At 42.3% G+C, this 12340-nt stretch overlaps 1 protein-coding gene, 1 long non-coding RNA gene and 1 pseudogene across 6 annotated transcripts in view; 1 reads left to right on the forward strand and 2 right to left on the reverse strand.

The window, feature by feature from the left end:
- HTR7 (5-hydroxytryptamine receptor 7) overlaps positions 1 to 12340 on the reverse strand; it is a 123636-nt gene that overhangs the window by 68688 nt on the left and 42608 nt on the right. The gene's annotated exons all lie outside the window — the stretch shown is intronic.
- LOC144578504 (uncharacterized) overlaps positions 1 to 12340 on the reverse strand; it is a 36714-nt gene that overhangs the window by 10653 nt on the left and 13721 nt on the right. The window lies entirely within an intron of this gene.
- On the forward strand, positions 11358 to 12149 carry LOC103796752 (small ribosomal subunit protein eS10 pseudogene; annotated as a pseudogene).

The raw sequence follows: 12340 nt of genomic DNA on the forward strand, positions 1-12340 counted from the left end.
TATTTTTTATTATTATTTGTAGGGATAGGGTCTCCCTGTGTTGTGTAGGCTGATCTCAAACTCCTGGGCTCAAGTAATACTCCCACCTCAGCCTCCCAAAGTGCTGGGATCAGGCATAAACCACTGTACCCAGCCTATACATAATCGTGTATGTTATACCTTTACATGATTGGTAGTGAAATAGGTTTATTTACACCAGCATCACCACAAATACGTGACTAATGCATTGTGTTATGATGTTAAGATGGCTACAATGTCAGAAAGCAATAAGAATTTTTCAGCTCCATCAAAATCTTATGGAACCATTGTTATATATTTGGTCTGTCATTGACCAAAACAGAGCAGCACATGACAATATATACATTTTGTTTATCCACTCATCTGTTGTGGGGCACTTAGGTTGTTTCTATGTCTTGACTGTTGTGAATGATGCTGCAATAAGCATAAGCATGCAGATATCTCATCAGCATACTGATTTACTTTCCTTTGGGTATATACCCAGTAGTAGGATTCCTGGATCATATGGTAGTTCTACTTTTAATTTTTTGAGAAACCTCCATACTTTTTCCCATAATAAATGTACCAATTTACAAACCAGCAACAATACACAAGGATTCTCTTTTCTCCTAAATAAAAAACAAGACATGAAACTATAACTACAGCATAAACTCACTTTTCATAAACATTTATATGTAAGAAAAAAAAATAGCACCACCTTCCGCCATGTCCACCACCATTTTCTAAGGAGAATAATTGCAGAAGTACAAACATTTAGAAGCTCTCTGAATTATAACAGTAAAACAAATTATAAAGGCAGAAAATATTAGAAGTTTTGGTGTGAAACTAGGAGTAAGAAGACAGGAGCTGGCAAGATAGGAGTCTACAAAAGCAAGAGGAAGATTTAAAGAAAAATGCTCTGAATTGGTATAAAGCTGTGAACCTGAAAGTATCTGAGACAGGTGTCAATCAGTTTAGAAGCTTTACTTTGCCAAGGTTAAAGATGTACCTGTGACACAGCCTCAGGAGGTCCTAATGACATGTGCCCAGGGTGATCAGGGTACAGCTTGCTTTTATACATTTAGGAAGACATAACACATCAATCAATTCCTGTAAGATTTACATTGCTATATTAGAAGGGGGAAGACAACTCAAAGATTGCAGGGGTTGGGGGCGGGAGGGTGTGCTTCTGGGTCATAGATTTTAACATGTTCTGATTGGCAATTGGTTGAAAGGATTATTATCAATAGAAAGGACTGTCTGGGTTATGATAGGAGTTATGGAGAGCAAGGTTTTATCATGCAGGTGAAGCCTCCAGGTAGCAGGCTTCAGAAATAATAGATTGTATAAATGTTTCTTATCAGACTTAAGATCTATGTTGATGTTAATGCTGGTCAGCTTTTTCTGAATTCCAAAAGGCATGTCCAACCTCCTCCTTGCCCTCATGGCCTGAACTCGTTTTTCAGGTTAACTTTGGATGCCCTTTGCCAAGAAGAGGGCGGAGGGTTGCATTCAGATGGCTGAGAGAACCTCAGGATTTTGTTTTTGGTTTATGAGCAATAAACAGATGCAAGATACTGTCACAACTATCTGAATTATTCTATCAGGGAACAAAAGTCCCATAAAACAATGAGAAATCTATCAGGGAAATTGTCCCACAACATAAATGTTCCAACCCATGAATGTTTAAATAACAAAATTTTGAAAAGAGTATAATATTTCAAAAGTAATTTGTGTGCTTTCTTGCATTCTGAAACAGCACTCACAAAACAAATTTTAGACCAGGTATGGTGGCTCAAACCTGCAATCTCAGCACTTTAAGGTCAGGAGTTCCAGAACAGCCTGAGCAACATAGCCAGGCACTGTCTCTAAACAAGCTGGATGTGGTGGCAAGTGCCTGTAGGTCCCAGCTACTCGGAAGGTTGATGTGGAAGGATTCTTGAGCCCAGGGCTTTGATTGTGCCACTATAGTCCAGCATGTGTGACAGAACAAGACTGTCTCTAAAATGATTAAAAAACAAATTTTAATCTTCTCTTGATGATTCAGTGCCGTAATCACAAACATCAAGTACTGCACTATCTATAAAACAGGTATGTCCTCAAAAGCAGCCAAATTTTCTAGGATTATTACTCTAACACTGGGTCCAAATTTCCAGGTTTTTTTCATTCTTATATGTTTTTCAGAAGCCTTTTATAGCTTTTATCTTAAACACATTGAGTTTTAGAGCTGTAAGGGGCTTCAGAGATTAACCATTTCAACCCACACATTTTACAGAGAAGGAAATTATTTTCTTGCTCCACCATGAAGCTCTGGCTCCATGTATTGCTGTTTTAATGTGTCTATTGTGAGCAACTCATCTCCCTTTTCTAATTTTCTGCTTCTAATCTGACAACTGGGAAATCAGATAAGCAAACTTGTTAGAATTGTACCAAAATTAGCCATAATCTAAATGAAAACCTATTCTAAGAACACAAAGTAAGAGTTTTGGTTATTCTGCAGGGTCATACATTGTGGTAACTCGGAGGCCTCTTTTCCATTCTTTGCATTTTGGGAAGGCTTTTACAAGACAATAATAAACGTTTCCAGGACTTTTGCATAAAGAATGCTAATTCTCTGAGAATGAGAAATTCTTCCCCTTCTGGATTATGTGATCTTGAGGAAACTGTTTAATGGCTCTGAGTCTCTGTCTCCTCACATGTAAAAAAGGAATGAACTATCAGGGAAGATAACTGGTTAATTCAATGAGGTCACATGTGTTTTTGTTCATTTCGTGTTCCTATAACAAAATATCACAGACTGGATTATTCATAAAGAAAATAAATTTATTTCTTAACAGTTTTGGATGCTGGGGATTCCAAGGCTGAGAGATTCACGTCTTGCAAGAGCCTTCTTGCTGCACCATTTCATGGCAGTAAACAAAAGGGCAAGAGAGCATGAGAGGGTAAAGGGGGCACAAGGGGGTGGAACTCACTTTCATCAGGAGGCCATTCTTACTATAATGGTATTAATTCACTCATGAGGGTAGAGCCCTCATGGCCTAATCACCTCTTAATGGTCCCACCTCCTAATACCAGCAAAATGGCAAATAAATTTCAACAGAGTTTTGGAGAGAACATTCAGACCGCAGCACATGCTTTAAAGAAGCCTAAAAAAATGGGAGTTGTTATTTTCTCTCCACTTTTTCTCAAGCAGCAGAAGAAGCCATGATTGCAAAAGCTAACAGTATCTTCATTTTATGTAACTCATTCAAAAGTGGGTACAATCCTGCTCAAAGCAACATTGGGTTTTTCACAGGAATTCTCAAATGTAAATATCATTGGAATCACCTGAAAACTTTAAAAACTCCTATCGCCTAAGCCCCACTTGCAGATAGTCTGGTTAAATTGGATTGGGTTGGGGCCCAGGTATAGGTATGTTTTTAGATATTCCCAGGCTGGACACAGTGGCTCATGCTTATAATCCCAGCACTCTGGGAGGCCAAGGAGGGAGAATCACTTGAGCCCAAGAGTTCAAGACCAACCTCAGCAACATAGTGAAACTCCCACCTCAACAAAACTAAAAATAAAAAATTAGTCAAGTGTCCCACATGCCCGAGTCCCAACAACTCAGGGACTGAGCGGGGAGGATCTCTTTAGCCCAGGAGGTTGAGGCTGCAATGAGCCATGATCGTACCATTGAACTCCAGCCTGGGTGACAGAGTAAGACTGAACTAACACTTCAAAATTATAAATGAGATAGTGACAGAGATCTGACCTAACCAACTCCATCTTGCTTCTAACCTCCAAGCTGTCCTTGTTCATTTATGGGTGTAGGCTGAACTAACTTTGGGAGGAATGTAGTTATAGTTTATATTTTGAAACAAAGATAATAACAGCCCTTTCACTAAACAAACCACCTTCTTGCCTAAGAACCAGACTGCCTTTGTAGATCTAACAAATTAGTCAAAAGATTAGAAATTATGGTTTAGGAGTCATGTAGCTGAAGGCTACAAGATTCGCACCCTCCCCAAATTGCTTCTGGAGATAACATCACTACTGTAAACCTAAAATCAGTGTTTGAGATATTTTGCAAACCCTGCACTTAATAGATCAGCTGGCACCACACAGATTGATAAACTGGTTCATCTGATCTTGTGGCCTCTACCCAGGAACTAACAGTGCAAGAAGACAGCTTCAACTCTATCATTTCATCTCTGACCCAACCAGTCAGACCTCCTCTAACTCACTGCTCCCCACCCTGACGACCCACCAAATATTCCTTAAAAACTCTGACCCCTGACTGCTCCAAGAGACTGATTTAAGTACTAAACCTCATGTCTCTTGCACAGCTGGCTCTGCGTGAATTACTCTTTTTCTATCGCAGTTTCTGTCTTGATAATAGGCTCTGCCTAGGCAGTAGGCAAGGTGAACTCATTGGACAGTTACAAGACCCTGTCTGGAAAAATAAATAAATAAACAAATAAAATAAAGAGAACCCCAGGTGATTTTTATAAGAGCCTGGGTTGAGAGCCAATGCTCCTGAGAAATACTTTGAGCCTTGCTGAGTGTGGGTACCTGTTTGCATCAGATCAAACCCCTAACAGCCCCAGCTGTCCACTGGTGAGATTCTACGGCAGTTTCTTCTTTGTTTCTTCCACACTGATACTGAGGGACTGTGTTAAGGAACAAAAAAACTTCTCTTCCGGAGTCCACAAGGGGCATGATTTCAAAGACAGGAATTTTCCAGCACCACACCTCCATCCACGCCCTGATCCTGGAACCTACAGTTCTTCATCTGACTTTCCAGGTGTGCTTCTTTGTTCAAAAAGCCTGAGAAAAGCTCTGGGAAAAGGGGGGGCTCTGATGTGGGCCAAGTAGCCAATCTGGTATCAGAGTCAAAGATCAATCAACCCAGAGGAAGTCTGAAAGAATTCCCGTCAGTGGCCGAGAAGGGGTGGGAATAATTTCAGGGTTGAAAACCCCACTGCTCCTTACCTATATGGATATCCTCTCCAGATTCCCCTCCCACGGCAGCGTTTGGGAGCTCTCTCTCTCTCCCTCTCCACCTAATAAATCGCTCTCTGCTAAACTCTTTGGGTCCGCAATATTTATTCGAACGGTAAGCTCACCGTGCCTCCAGGGGCCCCTTCCCCAATTCCTGGGGCAAGAGAGGCCAAGGACCTGGGCACATCAGGGAAAACATCCGATCAGAGAACTGGAAGCGTCTTTGGGATGCCCCTGGGGCTCTGCTCCCATCCCCTCCATTATATCTTTAGCGAGCACGGGGAGGGAGCTGAGACCCTGCGCCCTGCCCCAGTTACAATACCTCTAGGACTCCCCCCAGTCAACTCCTGTACCTCTCAAATTGCTTGACAAAGATATGATGTAAGTCTGATCTCATAACAGGTATATACACTGATATGATGGTACCAGTTGTTTAAGTATAATATTTCCATACTTGCTGGCAAATAGCTGCTGCTCCAAGCTCCCAAGGGTCTGGCACCTTTCCAACACCCACCCTATGACCCACATCCATTCTGACCGCTCAGTGGTGATTAAGTTAAACATCGTATTATCCCTAGTTTTCATTACCTGGGGTTTTGCTTCACAACACTAAAATTTAGAGGTTGAAAGTATTTTAAGTAATGATTTTTTAAAAATAATAGATGAAGGCCAGGCGCGGTGGCTCACACCTGTAATCCCAGCACTTTGGGAGGACGAGGCAGGTGGATCACGAGGTCAACAGATCGAGACCATCCTGGTCAACATGGTGAAACTCTGTCTCTACTAAAAATACAAAAAATTAGCTGGGCATGGTGGCGCATGCCTGTAATCCCAGCTACTCAGGAGGCTGAGGAGGGAGAATTGCTTGAACCCAGGAGGCGGAGGTTGCGGTGAGCCGAGATTGCGCCATTGCACTGCAGCCTGGGTAACAAGAGCGAAACTCCATCTCAAAAAAAAACAGATGAGAGAAAATACCTCCAAATCATGTATCTGATAAAGAGGTTGTATCCAGAATATATAAAGAACTGCCACAATTAAATGATAGAGCCACAACAATCCAATTAAAAAGTTGGGGTAGCAGCCTGGCCATCATAGTGAAAACCTGTCTCTACTAAAAATTTTAAAAAAAATTAGCTGAGTATGGTAATGGGTGCCTGTAATCCCAGCTACTACAGAGGCTGAGGCAAGACAATCACTCGAACCTGGGAGGCAGAGGTTGCAGTGAGCCAAGATAGCACCAGCACTCCAGCCTGGGTGACAGTTCGAGACTCTGTCTCAAAAAACAACAACAAAAATGGGGGTAAACTTTGTATGAATATCTCATCAAAGAAAATACATAATTATCTAAGATAACACCATTAATAAGAAGAAAAATGCAAATTTAAATGACAATGGAAATTCTACTACACACTCACTAGAGTGGCTATAATGACAACATCTAACATTATAAAGTGTCGGCATGAATAAAAAAACTGGAACTCTCATACATTGATATTCGGAATATACAACCACGGTAGAAAAGTTTGGCCATTTTTTAAGAAAGCCAAACACACACCTATTAGCAATTCTACTCATAGTAATCTACCAAAGAAAAATAAAAACAATGTCCTAAGAAATAAAAATAAAATTCTTAAGCCCCCAACTGACTGAACAGAACTCCTATAGACCAAAGGAACCCTAGAGAAACCTTGGAAGCTGAGTCACAGCCACAGGGATAGGGGATCAGCCACGCCTTATTATACTCCCACCCTCTCATCCTCACTAACAGCCACCAGGCTTTCTTCACTAAGGGTTAAATAGAAACTAGTCCTTTCAAAAGACTACTAGCTTATCTTCACAGATACAGAACAAATACAACATAAGATTAATCATTCCTTCACCCCTCCTTAAGATAAGATGAGTTTAATCCTTATGTCACCCTTTCTTGAAACATCTGTTTTCTCTATTCCCTTTTTCTTCAAACGTTCACATTATCTTATGTAAAATATAGATTTACTGGGTACTAACTAAACTCTCACAAGTGTGTAAACATTTGACTCACTGCTGTCCCACCCTCTTGCCTTTTTAAGGAAAACCTATAAATACTAAATATCCTGAGAACGTCTTTGTAAAAAACAGCCATAGATACTTCTGTTTTTCCTGGGCATACCCTCAAGGTGGCTCAGTAAAGCTCCATGATTTGAGACTTATGACTTAATCACTCAGTTAGTAGTCATTTTATTAACTGTGAAGGAATCTTGGAGAAGAAATCAGCCCCTTTGACCCACAGCAGTTCTCCTATCAGTGCTGGCAAAAGATTCTCTCTGACAGATTGTGCCTATCACTAAGGCTCCAAAGCTGCTCTCTTCTCCTGAGGTTCCCTAACTCCTGAAATTTTTGATTTCAGATTCAAGGTTTATTTTGCCACAGAACTCCTCTAAAAGGAGTTTGCGCAGGGCATGGTGGCTCACACCCTGACACAGGCAGAACATGAGATCAGGAGTTCAAAACCAGCCTGGCCAAGATAGTAAACCCCATCTCTACTAAAAATACAAAAAAAATGTAGCCGGGCATGGTGGCACGCACCTGTAGTCTCAGCTACTTGGGAGGCTGATGCAGAAGAATCGCTTGAACCTAAGAGGCGGAGGTTGCAGTGAGCCAAGATTGTGCCACTGCACTCCAGCCTGGGAGACAAAATGAGACTCCGTCTCAAAAAAAAGTTTGCTCTCTTCCAATGGAGAGAAGTCTTCAGCTTGGGCCCCATCTCCAGGTAAAGAGCTGGTCTGAGGTTTCATTTTGAGATTTGGTAGCTGAAGGTCAAGGTTTATTACCAACTGTCTGTAATGTATCCTTATGCTAAGAGATCTCAACTATAGGTAAATTATGAAATCACTTCTTCTGTTTTTTTTTCTTTGTTTTTGTTTTGGTCTATCTTCCATTAGATTTGACCAACTCTTACTCCCACCAACAATGTTGACTAAACTCCATAGCTGCAGAAAGTCAAGCTCCAACCCCAGAAACATCAGCCATTTAAAAGAAATCAATATTTTACCCTCAAAATAAATTTATTTGACATATTTTAAAGTGGCCCAGCCAGACCTTCCCTAGTTTGGATCTAGGCAAGACTAGCTAAGAGTCTTCATGATTAAATAAACTGTATATTTCTCCTATTAATCTGCCTTTTGTGAATTAATTTTCTTTACTAGAGTTTTGCTCTTGTTGCTCAGGCTGGAGTGCAATGGCACAATCTCAGTTCACTGCAACCTCCACCTCCCAGGTTCAAATGATTCTCCGGCCTCAGCCTCCCGAGTAGCTGGGATTACAGGCGTGTGCCACCAAGCCTGGCTAATTTTTTGTATTTTTAGTAGAGACAGGGTTTTATCATGTTGGTCAGGCTGGTCTCGAACTCCTGACCTCAGAAACTCACAATCCAGCAAATGAGCAAGAACTTCTTATTAGTGAGACTTCTGGCCTCTCTGTGCAATCCGATTGAACAGATGGTTAAAAATCACTGTTTGGTCTCAAAGTTTGGATTACTGGGAAAAAGGAATTTGTGTTACTAGTCTTGGGGTATAGTGACTGGGGTACTTTTGGTACTTTATGGTGTGAATGTTCATATTGTTTGACCCCTTGCCTCTCAGAAATAACCTTTTTTGTTGCCATTTTCCTTTGTCTTTCTGTGTGGTTTTCTCATAAAAAGCAGTGCCACAGGGTAGAAAACATGGGCCTAGAATCCCCATAAGCCTGCTGTTCAAGCCAGCCCTGCAGACTAGTCCATTTTGTGGTTCTGACTAGATCCGTGTCTGTTAAGACAAACTTTGCTGCAGGCTCCTGAGAGGGAAACTGGATGAGTTTTCCCACTCATCTTGTTTTATGTCCTTGGGTTACATTTCTGGTCTCTGCCATCCAGGGAGCATGATTTTTCAGGGTCACGCCAGGCAGCCAATCTGAAAAGTCTGGGAGTCCGAGACACATAATATTTTAAGTAGCACACTGTGCTGAATGTGTCAAGCTCTTGAGAGGAGTTTTGACTTAAAAGGTCCCATCCCTCCAGGACTTTTGTAGTCTTTTGCTACCTTAAGTCTATTTCTGAGAGAGAATTTTGGAGGATCATGGGGATTGCTTCCTCTTATGCCCTCTGCTGAAATATATGGTAAAAACCTGGAAAATTACCACCCGGACTTTAAATGAAGAGGCTTTTGAACTGAGTCACTATTGGAACTAAGTACCCTATTAGAAATGAAAAAATATTTTAGAGACCTCTTATTCTAAGCAATTGATGGAAATGTTAAATTTTTAGAAGAACACCTAATAGTGTAATTGCTAGCCTTAAAAATTCTCTTTAAAGAGCAAAATCTGACCTGAAACAAAGTTAAAATCCCTTGTACACTCAAACTGCCTGCTTTTGATTCCATGTGGGAGTAACAACAGAAGCTGCTCCATTTTGTAGTCTGGTAGTTAAAATTATTGATCATGGAATCAGTCCTTTCAGTTTGATATTTGTGTGACTTTTGCCACTTATTGATCCTTTTCCCTTCCACAGACACCTTTTGATTTCCTGTCTTCCATCTGTGGGACATATGGTGGTTTTTGGACCTTTGTGTGTAGATGGCCAGCTGAGAAGCTGAGACCCTAGAGAACATGGCTAGATAGAAATGAGTTGTACCCCATTTGTCGCCACTTTTTTTTTTTTAGCTGTCTTTGGGGTCATTCTGTTACTGGCAACAGATCCGTATGGCCCTATAGCAACCTCAATTCTTGCCCCCTCAGAAGAAAGAATTCGACTTAGATGTATAAAGCAGAAGGAGAGACCATAGAGTAAGACTGAGAGTTTATTTAAAAGCTTTAAAGCAGGAAAGAAAGGAAGTAAAGTGCACTTGGAAGAGGGCCAAGCAGGTGGCTTGAGGGATCAAGTGTGCCATTTGACCTTTGACTTGGGGTTTGAAGGCTGTTAGCATATGAGGGTCTTGTGTCCCTTCTCTTCTGATTCTTCTCTTAGGGTGGGGGGTTCACATGCACAGTGGTCTGCCAGTGCTTGGGAGGGGAATATGCACAGTATGTTTAATGGAGTTGTACACATCTCACTTGAGGTGTTTTTCCCTGTCAGGGGACTGCCTTTTCCTGGCTCTGGCTGTGACCAATTATTTTAGAGAGAGAGTTAACCATCATTTGATGGTTGCCTGACATTCCTGGTGGGGTGAGGTGCGGGGGGAGAGAAGCCCCCATCCTGCCCTACTCATGTCTGACTAGCTACCTACTATAACAGTTCTGGATCTTATGAGGACTGCTTTGCACTGCTTTGGAGTTACTTTGTGTGTCCTTGGCTAAGTCATAATGATACGAACAGGAGGCTGGAAAATACTGGGTAGAAGAGGGTGGAGGAGTCCCTAGCAAGGGTTTCACTGCAAGCCTGTGACTTCCGCCCTAAATGAGAACTGCACTTCCCTGTTTCCCCCACCAAGTGTTGTTATTTCCAAAACTACCCAGACCTGCCATGCCCCCTATCCTGTACCCATAGAAACCCCAAGCTGAACAAAATGAGCCACCACCCCTCCCCACTCCTTTACGTTTAGTGAAGGAGTTCAAAGGCCAGAAATACCAGCTGTTTATCCCACGTAAAAAAAGATCTGAAAGGATTTTTTTCTTTTAAAGAGTTCTATGGTTAGAAGTCAACTTCATTAAAAGCTGATATCTAAGCTATAATTACAATTTCTTTTTTTTTTTTTTAAAGCTTTATGCTGTTCCTCTTTTTGAATCCTGTCTTGGGGATTTTTTTTTTTTTTTCTGAATTCTGTTTCTCCATTTGCTTCTGTCTGTTCCTCCTTCCTCTTGCAACCTTCAATGCCATAGAAGGGACCAAAAAGAAGAGGAGGAATTTCTGACAATCTAAGATCCTATGGGGAAAACAGAAGAGGTGACAAAGATTCCTCCATTGGGAGCAAATTTTGTTTTTCCTTATGAAAACCCAAGAGTTGCAAGCAGACAGATGCTTCTCAGGTCTAAAGCTCTTCACCCTTTTATAGTGCATTACCTGGTCTCTGGCTTTTGCGGGGTACCGGATATTACTTTGCACTATGAAAGGACTTGACATTGGTGTGTGCACTGGCTGGTGAGTCAGGCAATAGCTATGATGTTAGGGGTGGCTGAGGACAGTAGTTTACAGGAAATGGTCATTACTATAGGGGGCTACTCGTTTCTTTCCATGTTTGGATAAGAAAAGCATGATTTAGTTCCTAAAACCACATGCTTGATCAGGGCCATCCTGCCACCTTAGCGGCTGCTTCTCCCCAGGGTGTGGGCAAGGGACCTCTCTCCCACTCCCCACACACCCATTTCTGAGTAGTGACAGGGGTTGGAGGCCTATTTTATGGGGTAGGGGGGCCACTGGTAGGCGGAGATTGTTCGAGGGAGGAGGAAAGGTTGAAACCAGTGTGTGGCGGAGACGAGCCAGACGAGACTAGAGACACTGTCCCGCCGACATGCTTCTTCCTTGGGGACAGGACTCTCCCAACTGCCTCCATGCTTGGCCCTGGAGCTCTAGTTTTGGGGAGGAGTGGTTGGTAGGAAACGAGGGTGCGAAGGCCTTAGCCCTTCGGTCTGAGGTCTGCTGCCTTCAAGAAGCATGGGCTTGACTCCTCCGGGCCTTGCCTGCACACCTTATGACGTTGATGCCTAAGAAGAACCAGATTGCCATTTATGAGCTCCTTTTTAAGGAGGGAGTCATGGTGGCCAAGAAGGATGTCCACATGACTAAGTACCCGGAGCTGGCAGTCAAGAAGGTGCCCAACCTTCATGTCATGAAGGCCATGCAGTCTCTCAAGTCCTGAGGCTACCTGAAGGAACGGTTTGCTTGGAGACATTTCTACTGGTACCTTACCAATGAGGGTATCCAGTATCTCTGTGATTACCTCCATCTGCCCCCAGAGATCGTGCCTGCCACCCTACACCGCAGCCATCCAAGCAGGCAGACCTCGGCCTAAAGGTCTGGAAGGTGAGTGACCTGCAAGACTACGAGAGGGGAAGCCAACAGAGATACCTACAGCCGGAGTGCTGTGCTACCTGGTGCCGACAAGAAAGCTGAGGCGGGGGCTGTGTCAGCAACCGAATTCCAGTTTAGAGGCGGATTTGGTCATGGACGTGGTCAGCCACCTCAGTAAAATTGGAGAGGATTATTTTGCGTTGAATAAACTTACAGCTAAAACTTAAAAAACAAAACAAAAACACATGCTTTATTGGCCCTTTTCCTTAAAGGACTCCACCCTGAAGCCAGTTATCTAAATAAGACACAAGCTAAGTTGAAAAAGAACACCCATTAAGTTAAATCAGTCTTTGAATCACTTTGTGAAAGAAGTTTACACCTTTAAAGGAAACCTCTATTTGT

Source organism: Callithrix jacchus, chromosome 12, assembly GCF_049354715.1.
Source record: "Callithrix jacchus isolate 240 chromosome 12, calJac240_pri, whole genome shotgun sequence".
Lineage (NCBI taxonomy): Eukaryota > Metazoa > Chordata > Mammalia > Primates > Cebidae > Callithrix > Callithrix jacchus.